Source organism: Pinus tabuliformis, chromosome J (genome assembly GCF_031772625.1).
Source record: "Pinus tabuliformis cultivar Carrire ecotype Pingquan chromosome J, CPIR1, whole genome shotgun sequence".
In the NCBI taxonomy this organism is placed as follows: Eukaryota; Viridiplantae; Streptophyta; class Pinopsida; order Pinales; family Pinaceae; genus Pinus; species Pinus tabuliformis.
This window is the reverse complement of record NC_142295.1, coordinates 1,220,237,915-1,220,252,028: the sequence shown is the minus strand read 5'-3', so window position 1 is coordinate 1,220,252,028 and position 14,114 is coordinate 1,220,237,915. Positions and strand designations below refer to the sequence as shown.

The 14,114-nt window shown below is 38.5% G+C and overlaps 1 pseudogene; it reads right to left on the bottom strand.

Annotated features, from left to right (window-relative positions):
* Positions 1–2,032: 2,032 nt before the first annotated feature.
* Positions 2,033–8,861, bottom strand: LOC149231525 (hydroxyproline O-galactosyltransferase HPGT3-like; annotated as a pseudogene).
* Between the last annotated feature and the right edge of the window lie 5,253 nt (positions 8,862–14,114).

Here is a 14,114-nt window from a genome sequence, read left to right as displayed (position 1 = left end):
CGGTCTCTGTCTCCCAACATTCTCCAAAAATGTAGCAGCATGTTCCCAAATCTTTAATAACTCAAAGTATTGAACGCTGCTACCAAACACCATGTCTCCAGATGATCTGTAGGCTGTATTGATGTACAGGTGTCTCTCTTCTAACTTTCCCGGTCAAACTGTTTATTCTGCATTGAAAACATCACCTACAGCAGTTTCCTAGCGCGCTACGAAACTGCTGTGTAACTAAAAAAAAACACAATCTTCCTTTCATTCAAACCAAACTCATAATTTTCTGCGTTGAATCAGATACATTTTCAGTGTGATTCTCATTAATGCAAGTGACAATAATGAGCTTGACATCTTTGTTTTGGTGCCTTAAAAGCTCTGGCTTTACTAACGTACTCATGGATAGAATCACCGCATCCTGCATTATCTCAGAAGGTTACTGTTCCACCATAGATAACTAGTCCTCCACTTTCTGAATATTCATCATTCCAACAAATGAATAACAATTTGCAAGTAATCCTGTTCAGCTGCCAAGTTTCAAATTGTCATACATCCTCACTGCCCAGTTTATTCTGATTATTGTGCACATGAGACTTCAAATCTGTATGCATAATACACCTAACCCATTACTTGGTTGATTTCGATTATCATGCATATCTGGCATGAGATTAACATCCATAAGAAACCCAGAATTCTCTTTTTCCAGATTATAGTGTTCTAAGGCATACTTTGACCCACCATGTTTACCAAGTGGCATTGGTACAAGCATGCCATAGTGTTCTGAGTTGACAACTTGCTGAGAACTAAGACTTGGCTCCTCAGTGCTCTTAACAGGCAATAGTTCATGACCCTGACCATCCACTGACTTTTGATCATTATCGGACTTCAAAATTGCATCTGAAATATCCCCTGTCTTCTCTACAACCCGATTTAAAGCTCCTGTGGCCAGCTTCAAACAATAATGCTTCTTGGGAGACACAGTCATGAGCATGACACAGTGCTTTAATTCTTCAAGTTTCTGAGAGGTGAAATCCAATCTCTTGGTATCCTTAGCATATCCTGTAACATCAACCTGAACAGAAAATTCCTTTTGATCCTCTTCTACATGAGACTTTGAATCTGAGCGAATAATATTACATATCTTCTCTTCTACCTGAATAATACATTCTAAAGTGGATCATATAGAGCTCTAGCTTGATTGCACACTGCTCCAATACCGTCATAGCAAACCAACGAGCAATTGGAGAAACATCCTCTTTTCCTCTTCCCAAGCAAGCTAAAACCACAACTAATAACTGCTCTGGAATATCTTCACTCTCATCCAACACAAGAGTCATAATAGTTTGCATAGATGTTAACAAATTTTCCGGATGAGCTTCACTGGCAACAGAGAAGAAAATGTGAAACATTTCAAGAATCAGGTCATGACATTCAAGATCCAGCATCATAACACAAGACCTAATTTTTGCAACAGTTCCTAAAATGGTTACCCTCCTTCCAAATGAGGGACTATTTATATTATCTAAACCGCGAAAAGTTGTAACAATCAAATGAAAGATATCCCTCAACACATCATCATTGTTATCACAAAATCAGTGCCTATCTTCTTTTGATTATCATGTGCATCAGACTTGAGATTTACATCAATGAAACTTCCCAACTCGTCCTTTTCCTAATGATTGTGTTCTGAAGCAAACTTTAAAGCATCACGTTTCCTAGGCAGCCTTGATACAGGCATGCCATGTTGTTTTAATTAGACATCCTGCTGAGAGATAAGAGTAGATTCTTCGGCAATATTTGCATCTAAGACTGCAATACCATGGCCATCCATTTTCCTTTGATTGTTATGAATACAAGACTTCAAATTTTCATTTATAACTTGTTCTCTGGCCATTTGATTGTTCCAAGCATTACCACTTTGTCAATTTGAATGGTTACTTTACCCAAAGAACCCCTTTCCAAAATTGTTCATGCTCTTGCAAGCTATGTGCAGTTTCTGACCCTTAGGAGGCATGTCAAAGGCCCATCCAAACCCCTGTTTCCAAAAATTCCATTCTCTAATGTCAAATATAGATGGAAGGAGACTGTTGGAAAATTTTAACATTGTATGCTTAGACTACCAATGAATGTGACATTGGGAGCTCAAACTTTCCTTGAACGGGCTTTTTGATCATCTAAAATCAACTGTGGCCACACAATAGAAACATATGGGATCACAGTGAAATCTGCTCATCAACTTATTTCAAAAAGTTCGTGCTTCCTTTTTTCTTCCTCTACAACCTTAACTCCACCTATCTGATGAAGAATCAAATTTTAGTGGCATTTCATTGTTGAGTGTCCATATATACTCAGCTGTTGTTAGTACTTTAATTCATCCAGTTGAACATATCTCATCTTCCGTGCTGCTACAACAGAAACGTCTATCATCAATATATTCTGCATCCAGGCCCATCATCCATGAACCCACAGATATGTCCTCGTGTGCATAGGTGTTTAAGGAGGCACTGTTTATGTTAATATACTGTGCAAGATCCCTCGAAAAAACATACAATGGAGCAGCTGCATGACGGAAATACGATTTTTCATCTCCAAATTAGCAATTCTTTTTCCTGAATCCTTACATCCAAGATTCATCAGTTGCTCTTCCACAGTTACTACCCTTGTTTCCTGTTTGCCATTTTTCTCAAGAAGACTGCCAAGCAGTTTCCTTATCTCTGCATCTTGCCACAACCGTCCGCCAATGTAAAGCCAGGCGAAGCAAGCTAACAAAAACATCATCAATATAGTCATGGTGCCGCCTCGTCCCGAATCAGCTTGACGACCTTTGAAAGGAAACCTCCTGTTACTGTTACTCATCATCATCGTCTCCTATCCTCTTCCTCAAATATCAATTTTCCGCCCTCCGTAAAAACAGCGCCTTCTGTCTGTTGACGCAAGAAATTTAACACGACCCAGATCACGACTGCCCTCTTCTCTTCAACTGCATCGAAGAAGAAACCTCTGTTAAGATCATGCGTTACGGACAGAATGAAATGATTTAATAACAGGGAAGACTGCCCCTTATAAGACATAAAATTCTCTAGTTCCAACCGGTGTATTCGTCCGCTCGACACAACTAAAGGCATCTTTTTGGCTGGGAAGTGATGGGAGAGCAAGGGTTTTTCTTCGAGCCTCACGTTCTGTGTAAATAAGCTCCTTTATAAGATATTCAAGGATACCGCAAATTCCTCTCATATGACCACATATGTATCTCTTGCCAGATATTTAGTCTTGATTGTAGTCCTTCTTAGACCCTTCAAAGCAGCCTTCCGTAACTGAACACTAACGGGTTCCTTGTTGTGTGTACCATTTTGAGAAGAACCATAGCCCTTTGAACTCTACCACATACTATACAACTTAGAGAACCAGCCTTCCCCTGCTTCCACTTGTTTTGCTATAATGTCACACTTAGAAAACCGCGTTGTGATGCTTCTGCCAGCTAGCGGAAAGGCACGTAAGCTGGAATAATGCTTTTAATGTTTGATGCATTCACTTTTTACAAGCCCATGATATTTTTACGAAGAGCATCCCAATGCTTTTATATTGTAAACATTTTCATCATTTGCGCCAGCTTGAAAGGAGAATCATAACACCGCCACTTTTTCCAAGCGCCTTTTTAGTGTTTCTAACTCCCTCTTTCAGAACTCTATTCAATAGGCATGCTAGAATTTCAGACCTTCACTGAAAACTCGAACAAATCCCCAATTTCGTAGCACGCTACGAAATCACCTAAACAGGTAGCGCTGCGAAACTGCTAAAAAGAATTCATGCGCTGCGAAAACACCATGTCTTTAAGCTAGGCTAAAAATTTTTGGGAACAGAATTTTCAGTGATAACAGTGGCTCCACTTGGGATAGTGTGCCCTTGTGGTACACTAAGAACTCGCAGGTCCAGTGCCTTATCCATTTATAACAAACAGAAATTTGCTTGACAAGCATGACTGTAGGAGAATGAAAGCTACATCTACTGAAAAATGCTCAGTTAACCTTGAGCTTATTTTGCATTTACCTCTACCTACCTACCCTAACAGCTTCAACTTCTTTCTGCTCAATCAATATGAAATTTCCAATGTAGCCAATCCTATGTTTTATCTGATATTTGACTTCTTTGACTGCATCGGAGTTCAGAGCCAATATGATAGTGTGATGACCGCTGCCACTGAAATTGTCTCTGATCTTCTTTGAAAAACTGAAATACTGGAGAGTAAAACTCTTTCATGCAATCAGCTATAGGATCCCAGAATACATGATCAGCTTGTTTTTCCTTATAACTTTCCAGCTGTGCAAACTGATCTTCAACCACAGTGTTCAGTTCCTCAATCGTGAAAGAGAAAGGAACCAGCATAGTCTCCTTGCGTTCTGCCATAGAAAAGTTCTGAGAATAATGATCATGATCATGAAAACTATATGCCTGAATTTGTCCTTCTAAACCTTCAATTTCTTTTTCAAGGTCCTCAGCAAATTCATCCAAAAATCTCATCCTATCCTCTACCTTGCAGTCAAAAGATTTTATATATGAAGATAATGACAAAGAAAAAGATTCATTTGTTTCTTCTTTACTATGATCATCATTCCATTGTTTGAAACCTTCAACTGAGGGAAAGTCTGCCACCAACTCTGACCTATTTATCCATTCCTCCAAAAACATGAGCCAAAGGTCTTAAAATGACTTAATGGATTTGGCAGGAAAGCATTCAACCCACTGTTTGCACTTCCCTTGAAGTGAATCATAGAATAACCTTATGCAAACATCCTCATGTTTAACTCTAAGAAGCTCTAAAAATTCACAAAAATCTGATATATGATTCAAGGTTAAACTCAAATCTTTTCCGTTGAATTTAGGACCATTCCTTAGAAAATATGCATCCTTGGGAAAATGATTTGGGAAACCATGAATTCCTGAGAAATCTATACATGCATACCTTGAACTAAGAATGGCAGCTTCTGGGTCCTTCATAACTCCAGTGGAATCACCATGAATGTATGAACTTTGAATTCTTTAACAATGGAGTCGCCAAGGTAGATTTGCAGCCTCGAAAAACCTCTTTGAACTCCTGCTACCTTTAGAAATTCAATCTTTAAACTTCGGGAATGAGTAATCGTCAAGCTCCCGGCAGACGCACCAAAATGTTTTCACAAAATCAGTACTAAGGGCTGCTACCTAGCAAGATCTCATGTAACTATTTCAACCAGGCTTTAGACTAAGGCTTAGCCTCCTTAGTCAGAGAGGGCTCTCTCACTGATTTTTGATAGGAAATATTAACAAGAAAAGATGGCTAACTCTTCAAACAGTTTATGAAAACAAGATGGTTGGAACAACAAAATAACACTTCTTCCATTGGGCTCATGGAGTCAAACACTTCTGCAGTAAACTATTAACCACTCAATCATAGAAGCCAAGGCATATAATGTTTAACACTCAAAACATCTCTCAAAAAGAACCTCAACTCATAAATATACACAGGAAGTATGAGCACTAGGTGAATTCAGAGTGACTGCATATTTAGTGAGCTGTAAAATACATAAAGGATAATAACAAAACCATACATATTCTGAGCATTGAACACATGATGAATCTTGGGAAGAAAAAGTAATTCTTATATTACTGTCAAAAGTCTTCTTACACAAGCTGATAAAAACTCTGTTTTTTCATAAATCTCCAACCCCTATTACATCCTAGTCTGATCCATTTATAGGAATACATTCTTCCCTCTCTAGAGTGAGCTCAAAGGCTCTATTAACTACTCCTATATGCTATTTAACTAATTCATTAATTACAAAAGTGCTAAGCTGTAATTACACAAAATCCTAATCAAACTAAAACACTAATTCCATTCTCCTCGTAACATGATTCTTCTTGGATCCTTGACAGCTGTCCTCCTTCAGTTAGGCTGAGATGGCTGAGCTAAAGATGCAATAAACCAGCTAACCTTGGATGCTTGAAAGCGCTGATGGCTCATTAATTGACCAAAAGATGTGCTCTGTTTTTACGGTCTCTGTCTCCCAACATTCTCCGAAAATGTAGCAGCATGTTCCCAAATCTTTAATAACTCAAAGTATTGAACGCTGCTACCAAATACCATGTCTCCAGATGAGCTGTAGGCTGTATTGATGTACAGGTGTCTCTCTTCTAACATTCCCGGTCAAACTGTTTATTCTGCATTGAAAACATCACCTACAGCAGTTTCGTAGCGCGCTACGAAACTGCTGTGTAACTAAAAAAAAACACAATCTTCCTTTCATTCAAACCAAACTCATAATTGTCTGCGTTGAATCAGATACATTTTCAGTGTGATTCTCATTAATGCAAGTCACAATAATGAGCTTGACATCTTTGTTTTGGTGCCTTAAAAGCTATGGCTTTACTAACTCACTCATGGATAGAATCACCGCATCCTGCATTATCTCAGAAGGTTACTGTTCCACCATAGATAACTAGTCCTCCACTTTCTGACTATTCATCATTCCAACAAATGAATAACAATTTGCAAGTAATCCTGTTCAACTGCCAGGTTTCAAATTGTCATACATCCTCACTGCCCAGTTTATTCTGATTATTGTGCACATGAGACTTCAAATCTGTATGCATAATACACCTAACCCATTACTTGGTTGATTTCGATTATCATGCATATCTGGCATGAGATTAACATCCATAAGAAACCCAGAATTCTCTTTTGCCAGATTATAGTGTTCTAAGGCATACTTTGACCCACCATGTTTACCAAGTGGCATTGGTACAGGCATGCCATAGTCTTCTGAGTTGACAACTTGCTGAGAACTAAGACTTGGCTCCTCAGTGCTCTTAACAGGCAATAGTTCATGACCCTGACCATCCACTGACTTTTGATCATTATCGGACTTCAAAATTTCATCCGAAATATCCCCTGTCTTCTCTACAGCCCGATTTAAAGCTCCTGTGGCCAGCTTCAAACAATAATGCTTCTTGGGAGACACAGTCATGAGCATGACACAGTGCTTTAATTCTTCAAGTTTCTGAGAGGTGAAATCCAATCTCTTGGGAGACACAGTCATGAGCATGTAACATCAACCTGAACAGCAAATTCCTTTTGATCCTCTTCTACATGAGACTTTGAATCTGAGCGGATAATATTACATATCTTCTCTTCTACCTGACTAATACATTCTAAAGTGGATCATATAGAGCTCTAGCTTGATTGCACACTGCTCCAATATCGTCATAGAAAACCAACGAGCAATTGGAGAAACATCCTCTTTTCCTCTTCCCAAGCAAGCTAACACCACAGCTAATAACTGCTCTGGAATATCTTCACTCTCATCCAACAAAAGAGTCATAATAGTTTGCATAGCTGTTAACAAATTTTCTGGATGAGCTTCACTGGCAACAGAGAAGAAAATGTGAAACATTTCAAGAATCAAGTCATGACATTCTAGAGCCAGCATCATAACACAAGACCTAATTTTTGCAACAGCTCCTAAAATGGTTTTCCTCCTTCCAAATGAGGGACTATTTATATTATCTAAACTGCGGAAACCTGTAACAATCAAATGAAAGACATCACTCAACACATCATCATTGTTATCACAAAATCAGTGCCTATCTTCTTTTGATTATCATGTGCATCAGACTTGAGATTTACATCAGTGAAACTTCCCAACTCGTCCTTTTCCTAATGATTGTGTTCTGAAGCAAACTTTAAAGCATCACGTTTCCTAGGCAGCCTTGATACAGGCATGCCATGCTGTTTTAATTTGACATCTTGCTGAGAGATAAGAGTAGATTCTTCGGCAATATTTGCATCTAAGACTGCAATACCATGGCCATCCATTTTCCTTTGATTGTTATGAATACAAGACTTCAAATTTTCCTTTATAACTTGTTCTCTGGCCATTTGATTGTTCCAAGCATTACCAATTTGTCAATTTGAATGGTTACTTTACCCAAAGAACCCCTTTCCAAAATTGTTCATGATCTTGCAAGCTATGTGCAGTTTCTGACCCTTAGGAGGCATGTCAAAGGCCCATCCAAACCCCTGTTTCCAAAAATTCCATTCTCTAATGTCAAATATAAATGGAAGGAGACTGTTGGAAAATTTTAACATTGTATGCTTAGACTACCAATGAATGTGACATTGGGAGCTCAAACTTTCCTTGAACGGGATTTTTTGATCATCTAAAATCAACTGTGGCCACACAATAGAAAAATATGGGATCACAGTGAAATCTGCTCATCAACTTATTTCAAAAAGTTCGTGCTTCCTTTTTTCTTCCTCTACAACCTTAACTCCACCTATCTGATGAAGAATCAAATTTCAGTGGCATTCATTGTTGAGTATCCATATATACTCAGCTGTTGTTAGTACTTTAATTCATCTAGTTGAACATATCTCATCTTCTGTGCTGCTACAACAGAAACGTCTATCATCAATATATTCTGCATCCAGGCCCCATGAACCCACATATATGTCCTCGTGTGCATAAGTGTTTAAGGAGGCATTGTTTATGTTAATATATTGTGCAAGATCCCTCGAAAAACATACAATGGAGCAACTGCATGACAGAACTACGATTTTTCATCTCCAAATTAGCAATTCTTTTTCCTGAATCCTTACATCCAAGATTCATCAGTTTCTCTTCCACAGTTACTACCCTTGTTTCATGTTTGCCATTTTAATCAAGAAGACTGCCAAGCAGTTTCCTTATCTCTGCATCTTGCCACAACCGTCCGCCAATGTAAAGCCAGGCGAAGCAAGCTAACAAAAACATCATCAATATAGTCATGGTGCCGCCTCGTCCCGAATCAGCTTGACGACCTTTGAAAGGAAACCTCCTGTTACTGTTACTCATCATCATTGTCTCCTATCCTCTTCCTCAAATATTAATTTTCCACCCTCCATAAAAGCAACGCCTTCTGTCTATTGACGCAAGAAATTTAACACGACCCAGATCACGACTGCCCTCTTCTCTTCAACTGCATCGAAGAAGAAACCTCTGTTAAAATCATGCGTTACGGACAGAATGAAATGATTTAATAACAGGGAAGACTGCCCCTTATAAGACTTAAAATTCTCCAGTTCCAGCCGGTGTATTCGTCCGCTCGACACAACTGAAGGCATCTTTTTGGCTGGGAAGTGACGGGAGAGCAAGGGTTTTTCTTCAAGCCTCGCGTTCTCTGTAAATAAGCTCCTCTATAAGATATTCAAGGATACCTCAAATTCCTCTCATATGACCACATATGTATCTCTTGCCAGATATTTAGTCTTGATTGTAGTCCTTCTTAGGCCCTTCAAAGCAGCCTTCCGTAACTGAACACTAACAGGTTCCTTGTTGTGTGTACCATTTTGAGAAGATCCATAGCCCTTTGAACTCTGCCACATACAATACAACTTAGAGAACCAGCCTTCCCCTGCTTCCACTTGTTTTGCTATAATGTCACACTTAGACAACCGTGCTGTGATGCTTCTGCCAGCTAGCGAAAAGGCACGTAAGCTGGAATAATGCTTTTAATGTTTGATGCATTCACTTTTTACAAGCCCATGATAGTTTTACGAAGAGCATCCCAATGCTTTTATCTTGTAAACCTTTTCATCATTTGCGCCAGCTTGAAAGGAGAATCATAACACCACCACTTCTTCCAAGCGCCTTTTCAGTGTTTCTAACTCCCTCTTTCAGAACTCTATTCAATAGGCATGCTAGAATTTCGGACCTTCACTGAAAACTCGAACAAATCCCCAATTTCGTAGCACGCTACGAAATCACCTAAACAGGTAGTGCTGCGAAACTGCTAAAAAGAATTCATGCGCTGCAAAAACACCCTGTCTTTAAGCTAGGCTAAAAATTTTTGGGAACAGAATTTTCAGTGATAACACAACCCATGAAGAACGCACCACCACTTGTGCTTTTCCTGTCATCCACGCTTCCGGCCCAATCTGCATCTGTATAAGCATGAAGAGTAAGATCTGTATCTCTAGGATACCATAAGCCATAATTTTGAGTCCCTTGAAGATATTTGAAGATTCTGTTCACTGCCTGAAGATGAGTCTCCTTCGGATTTGCCTGAAATCTTCCAACTATTCCAACTGCATGCATGATGTCCGGTCGGGTACCTGTCAAATAAAGTAAACTTCCAATCATAGATCTGTAGGTTGGTTGATGTACTGCTGCAGATTCATCATTTGCACTGAGACTACATCCTGTGACCATGGGTGTACATACTGGTTTTGCATCTTCCATGCCATATTTCTTCAAAATCTGTTTGAGATACTTGGTTTGAGATAAAAAGATTCCTCCTTCCTTTTGTTGGATTTGCAAACCAAGGAAATATGTTAGTTCTCCTAGTAAGGACATTTCAAATTCTTTCTGCATGACCAAGGCAAAGTTTTGACTCATAGTTTCTTCATTGCTGCCAAAAATAATGTCATCTACATACACAACAAGAATTAGCAATTTGTCATTTTCAACTTTTATATAAAGATTGCTATCTGCTGATCCTTTTGAAAAGCCTTGTTGATGAAGATATTTGTCCAAGCGGTAGTACGAAGCCCTTGGAGATTGTTTGAGACCATAGAGAGCCTTTTTCAATCTTCATACAAGGTTTGGATCATTTCCAAGAATGAACCCATCAGGCTGTTCAATGTATACCTCTTCTTCCAAGTCTCCATTTAGAAAGGCCGATTTCACGTCCATTTGAAATACTTTGAAGTTTTGAAAACTTGAGAGAGCAAGAAACATTCGGATGGCCTCAAGTCTTGCAACAGGAGCAAAGGTTTCTTCAAAGTTTATCCCTTCTTGCTGCGCATATCCTTTACAAACAAGTCTAGCTTTGTTTCTGATTACTTCTCCATTTTCATTCAATTTGTTTTTGAAGACCCATTTTGTCCCGATAACATTCTTATCTTTTGGTCTAGGAACCAGCTCCTAAGTGTTGTTCTTTTCGATCTTCTCAAGTTCTTCATCCATTGCTTTCACCCAACATTCATCTTTGCATGCTTCTTTCAAATTTTGTGGTTCAGTCGAGGAGAGTAATGCCAAATAGCTTGAGGCTTCTGCAACTGTTCTTCTAGTTTGTACACCTGCTTCTTTCTGTCCCATAATCTGAGATTCTGGATGGTTCTTCTGAACATATATGGATGGAGTCTTTTCTTCTATTCTTGTTTTCTCCTCTGGTTCTTCTTGAGGTTCTTCTTGAGGTTCTTCTTCTTCATCATTCTGTCTTTGAGGGTAGCCTTCATCTTCTTCGATGTATTTATGATGTACTTGCCTAGGAATGTATCCCTTCTCATCAACCACTACATCAATGCTGTCAACAATTATGCCAAGTGTTTTATTGTAGCATTTGTATGCTTTGCTATATGGATAGTAACCAAGAAGAATGCCTTCATCTGATCTAGGTTCAAGTTTGCCAAGCTGCTCATCAGTATTCTTGATATATAATTTGCTCCCAAATATTTTGAAGTGCTTTACCGAAGGAGTTTTACCACTCCAGAGCTCATGAGGAGTTTGAGTGTTGTTCACCCGGACATTTGTTTTGTTGAGAATAATAACCGCAGCATGTGCAGCTTCACCCCAGAAAGTTGCGGGAGTTCTTGATTCATCAAGCATAGCACGAGCCATTTGTTGGATTGTTCTATTCATTCTTTCCACAACTCCATTTTGCTGGGGAGTTCTTACTGTAGAAAATTCTCTTCTTATCCCATGTTCTTCATAGAAATCGAAAAATTCATTTGAAGTAAATTCCCCACCTCTGTCGGATCTGAGGCACTTAATTTTGTGACCTGATTCATTTTCAACCAAGGCTTTGAAAGATTTGAATTTTTCGAATGCTTCATCTTTGTGCTTCATAAGTCCTAACCAGACAAACCTGGAGAAATCGTCAATGAATAATATCAAGTATTCTTCTCCTCGAGGTGTCCTTTTTCTGAAGGGACCGCATGTATCTGTATGTACTAGCTCAAGAGGCATGCTAGCTGACCCTCTTTCTCTGGAAATTTAGTTCTGGTTTGTTTTCCAAACTGACATGATTTGCATATGGTGTTGTCAAGAATTTTGATATCTGGAAGATCACGAACTGCCTGATATTTGCATGCTTTCCTTATTTGTGAGAAGCTTAGATGTCCCAACCTTCGAGGCCATAACTAGTGCTCTTAATCCTTTCTCATATAGCATTGTTGTTTTCCTTCTTCAAATATGTACAAATTATTTGGAGTTCTTTTGCCTTTGAGCATTGTTTTACCTGTATCAAGATCACGAACAAGACATCCATTTGATCTGAATATAACCTCGGTTCTTTGATCACACATCTGGCTGACACTTAGAAGATTATGCTTTAATCCATCAACATACAAAACATTTCCAACCTTGACCTTTTCTTTTAACTGAGCAATGCCTTTTCCTTTTATAGTTGCAGGAGTATCATTTCCAAAAGAGACTTTCTTTCCCTTTTCTAAAGTAGAATAAGACTCAAGTTTTTCTTTATCACCTGTCATATGCTTCGAACATCCACTGTCAATGTACCATAGATTTTCCTGTCCCTCTGCATAAAATGCTATCCCACATCTTTCTGTTTGAGGTTCCTTTATTCTCCATGTTTTGGTGCTTGAGGCTTGTTCCTTTTTCCACTCTTGTTCCTTTTTCTGCTGAAACCTGCTCCTGCATTCAGAGTCTTCATGACCAAAATTATTGCAAATAGAACATTCAACTTCATTTTCAAGAACCGAAAAGTTGTTATAGGTCCTTTTTGTGATCCCTGTCATACTTCTTTGTTTTTGAGCTTCCCTAGTCATGATTGTTTTATATGCAACACATTGAGCTGCTTTGTGACCAAATTTATGGCAAGAAAATCATTGTCCATTGAAGAAGCTTCTGCGGTTATTGAATCTACCAGCCAACTGATTGTAATTTCTATTTTCATCTATTCTTGAACCAAACTGAGAAGATTTTACCTGTGGCTGGTTGTAGCTTTTGTTCACCCTTAAGATGGATTGCCCCTGATAATTTCTATTTGTAATACGTCCCTGCTTTACTTGATGATCTTCATTGTTCTTTTTCTCATTTCTTCTTGCCGCATCAAGATAATTTTTTGAGGTGAATGCTTGAGAGGTTTCTCCATTATAACCCAGACCTGTCTTGTTTAGAGGAGACCGTTGCACATTGATAATCTCCTCCAAAGTTTCAGATCCTTTGACAAACTTAAGATTAATAGCTTTTGTTTTCTCAATCTCTTTTCTAAGACCAACAATTTCACCTTCTAGTTTTTCAAGATGTTTTTCTTTTTCATCAATTTGAAATTGTAGAGTATCAATGATCACATTCTTTTCTTCTATACATCTCTTGAGTCCAGTAATTTCATCATAAAGGTTATCCACATCTACAGCATCCATATAATCATCATCTTCAAATGCCATTAACAACTTATATTTATTACCTTGTTCATCTTCATCGCTGTTTGATAAACCATCACTATCTTCATGGGTGTAGTAGCTTTTCTTATTTGCACTTTGTTTCTTGTTCCATCTAGCAGGTTCCTTTCCTTTATCCTTATAAGGACATTTTTCAGCATAATGACCTACTCTTCCACAAGCAAAGCATTTGAAAGGTAGCTTACCTCTGAACCTTCCAAAACCCCTTTGAAGATTTCTGACAAAATTTGATTCTTCTTCCTCTTCTTCTGGAACATGGCTTGCTTCATAATAATCTTATTTGCCTGATGCCTTGAAAGCAGCTTCCCTTCTGTCTGATGGACCTCCCTTTCTCATTTCATAAGCAGTTAGAATTCCATGTAGCTGAGACATAGTGAGAATTCGGAGATTTTCCTTTTCTTCTATTGCAGACACTTTAGATTCAAACTTGGCGGACAATGATCTTAAAATCTTTTCAACTACTATAGCCTCTTTTATTTCTTCACCCAAAGTTTTCATACAATTAACAATCTCATCTACTCGAAGAAAATAATTAGCCACACTTTCATCATTATACATCTTGAGAGTCTCATACTGAATCCTGAGAGTTTGAAGTTTAGCACGCTTTACCTGTTCATCTCCTTCATAGCTCGTGACCATTTTGTCCCATATCTCTTTTGCAGATTTGAAGTGCATTACCTTCATGAAT